The sequence below is a fragment of the Nannospalax galili genome, unplaced genomic scaffold (assembly GCF_000622305.1).
Source record: "Nannospalax galili isolate Female #2095 unplaced genomic scaffold, S.galili_v1.0 scaffold667, whole genome shotgun sequence".
In the NCBI taxonomy this organism is placed as follows: Eukaryota; Metazoa; Chordata; class Mammalia; order Rodentia; family Spalacidae; genus Nannospalax; species Nannospalax galili.
In genome coordinates, this window is record NW_008358387.1 from 1322524 (window position 1) to 1326502 (window position 3979).

A 3979-nucleotide genomic window follows, 5' to 3' on the forward strand; every position below is an offset into this window, starting at 1 on the left:
GGGGGTGCCATCTGGGGGCAAACCCCTTCCCCATAGCTAGTACAGCCCCCCCCTGCGTTACAGCAGAACCCCCCACAGACTCTCTTTTCCTGTAGTGCCCCCCCCCCCCCAATGTCACAGCGCCCTCTCTCTGGCCTTTCAGTTCTCTGTTCCAAGCTGACTTCTACCTCCTCTGAGGGGTCCTCCCTGTTCAGGCTGTCTGAGTGGCAGTCTTCCTCCTTGCCCCTGTGATTTTCTGCCAGCTAACCTTTCCACAGAGCAGCCACCACAGACAGGATTTCTTCTCATATGAAACTGGAAGCTGGAGAGGTAGCTGCTGAGAATATTTTGTTTACTGCTTTGACACCCTTAGTATTTAGAGAATTGGGTGGCACGCAGTAGGGTTTCAATGAATGGTTGCCGGATGAATGTTGATTAACTAAGAGAAAGAAATACAGACAGATGGACAACAGGAGCAGGACTTGCCCATCACTAGTACAAATATGTGTTTTTGTAAAACACAACTCATGGTTTTCCTTTTTAAAGAAAAGCCATTTTGCTTTCAAGCACCTAGAATAATGTTAGGCTAACTAAGGATTTCTGAAATGCCTTGGGGTTTGTTTTAATGAATAGTTAGAAATTGTATGTAATTAGCATTAATTTTTATGTGTATACCCAAATTGTATAAAAGCAGTTCTCTTGAATAATTTAAACATCCCCTTCGCCTGAGAGCATTTGGCACACTGGTCCCTCAAAGATTCTATTAATGGGAAATCATGAGATTTAAATGCCAAATAAAGGAAGAGTTTTTTCCCCTTGGTGCGGTATGTAGGGGATACTTCAAAACTGGGCAGACTCAAGAATCTGATGCTTTCCAAATGTCTGGGCATCCCACAGGATGGTCTTTGATAGCATGTAAAGTTAGAGAGGATATAGTGAAAAAAAATACTTTTTTTAAACAGCAGAATACAGATTAATGAAAGCATCCTATTAGGAAATTGCCATTAGGCAAATAATTACTCTAAGCAGTATCGGCCACATGTCCCAAAACCATGATGGTCAAGACCCTCACACAGTCTCACGGTGCGTCTCCACAATGCATATTCATTCCACAGGGAAAAGGAATAGCCACATAGTGGAGAATCCCAGAAGACACCACGCACCACCTGAACCATATGGTCAGTTAACATCACCCAAATCAGGACATGCTGATTATAGGGACAGGAAACTGAATGCAGTGTTGGATCCTGAATTGGAATCTTAGGCCACAAAAAGGACATTGGTGGGACAGATTTGAATTAAGGTCTAAGTTTAGGTAATGCTATTGTATTAGTATTACTTTCCTATTATAATTTTAGATAATTATACTACAATCATGTTAATATTAGGGAAATTTTGGTGATTGTAATAGGGAACACCAATTAACTTTTTTGCAGTATTTTTAAGCCTGAACTAAACTAAAAATGAAAAGTTGAAAAGAAAGATATATGTAGTTTTACTTGACAATCGGCATAGCATAGTAATAATGTTCAAAGTCTTACTACCTAGCTGTTATGGGTTAGAATGTGTCCTCCTAAAATTCATATGTTGGAAGTTGTAACACCCAGTATTTCCAAAGGTATTAGAAACAGGAGCGTACAAATGTAATTATTATTGCCCTGTTGCAGAGGGGCAGTCCCTAATCCACCATCCCTGGAGGCCTCGTTAGAAGTGGAAATCTGGACACAGACAGGTGCCCAAGGAGATGCCATGTGAAGATGGAGGCAGAGACAAGGAGTGCTGCTAGAGGAGCTGAGGGACATGAGGAGGGGAACGGTGCAGAACCACTCTCACAGTCATCACTAGCTGTCAGCCTATTGTTTAGGCCACCCCGTGTACAGTGCTTTGCAACTGGAGCCCTAGGAAACTAATACACTAGGTAACATGCATTGAGAACTGGTAATATTAAGGCTCCATATTGAGCTCTTCACCCCAAGCTTTTACAGTAAATATTGTGTCCTAGTTTGCTTTCTGTTGCTGTGATAAACACTATGACCAAAAATTAAAGAGGAAAGGTTCAGATAGCCCTGCCCCCTCACCAACAGGGCCTCACAAGCCCCTGAGAAAAGGAAACTGAGTTGATAAGCACCCTGGTCTTTGAAGTCAAGAGAAGCAGACTTTTCTCCACTGTTTGGTCAACATAGCAGGCTTCCCCTTTGATCTCTAAAGAGGACAGGTTTTAACAGTTCCGCTCTCCCAAGTCCTCCTGCCAAACTTTAAAAAATACATCTTCCCACCTTCTGCACGAAGCAGAAGCCTCCCACCTTAAAAAGACCCCAGCTAACGACCCAGGCAGACATTTTCCCTGCCTGGAAGGGAATCTGTCCCATGTGTTCCTTTGCTAATAAATTCTATTCCGATGGAGTTTTATCTGTGTCCTGGTGCTTTGTCTTGATCAACTGGATTCATCCATAGGCTACTTTATCTATCAGATGGTGCCAAAACCCAGTTCTTACTTCAAGGGACCCGCATGGACATCTCCAACACCACTAATTTAGCTTTCAGGTACACTCCCACCCTTCTTTTCTCTCTCCACCTCTCCCCAGCCCTCTGCTTTGCTTTCACCTCTTTCTGGCTCTCTTCACTGGGGAACACACTCTGCGTTGCCTGTGTCTTCTTTTGATCTCCTTTCCCATTGATTTCCGTCACTGCTGTCTGGGAAGGAGCCACCTCATCCGTTTGCTACCTCAGTTCCCCCCCCACCAGCATCTCGCCCCCTCCGCCCCTCCTTTGCCATGGGCCTGGAAGGCCTGTTGTCTTCCATCCTTTTTTCCTGTCTTTGTCCTCTTCCACTGCCTCTCTTCCTCACTTTACTCGGGATGATTTCTGATGCTGTTCAATCCAATACATACAAATGCTCTATATCCTCCTCTCTCTCCCCTTCCCATACTAAAGCTTTCTACTCCCTGCCATGTGCCTGCCAGCCCTCCATGTGTCTGACCTCCCATGCAGGCTCTAAACCTGCATGACCCCAAGGCTTTTTTCCCCTTCCTGCTATTCACCCCCTCCAGGCAACTGCCAAGATTGCCAGCTTGCCTGCCCCAGGGATTTTTTCTTTTACATTCTAATAAAATGACAAAAGTTTCCAGCTAGGCCCATTCTTAAATTCTCTTATAAATGTGGCTAAGAACCCTTTAGGGGACCCTTTCTCCATGTTTTGGCCCAACTAGCCTAAAGTTTCTGGGCAACTGCTGGAGCACTTAAAGAATTTCAGGTGGCTTGCCCCATTGACAAATGAAAAACATTTTAAAAGCTTTTTTTTTCTCCTAAACTTTTTTCTCAGGCAAAGGGGCTCGAAATTTTGATCTTATGCCCTCTTGGGCATGAAGCAACTGGTGCTCAGGTGCCTACTTTTCTAACTAGATCTAACCATTTTAAATTTCACTGTACATAAAAGATCACAGGCACTGCTCAGGTGAGTCATATGCTTTCAGACCAACAACCACTGATTTGTATATCCTGTTCCTTCTGCTGCCCTCATGAGTTTCCTTTCCAGCATAGCTGTGTCTAGAAATGAAGAGCTCCTGAGAACTTGGCTTCACACTCACAGCTACAATGGTTGGTGAGAAACATGGATTCCTTTGATTTGCTTTTCTATTTGGGTCACATATACATATATATCTGAGGGTACTTTCTTCTTTTATATCAAGCCTAATCTACTGGTATCGGGGTGCCTAGGATTCTCTTGTAATTTATTTTTGTTTTCATTTCTTGATGATGTCATAGAATAAACAATGCATTTCTAGTTCAGACTAAGGGAATAATGTCAGATCTACACAATGGGAGTTTAAATTTTAACATTGTTTAGGGCCTGTTTCCAAAGGGGGTTACTTTGAGTTTTAACTTCTTCTATGGTATATCTACTGTTTTTTTTTAAAGATGATTGTTTTAAGTTTTTACATTGTTTGACATTTTAAAATAACATCATTTAGGGCACAGTGGTTAAGAGCACTGGCTGCGT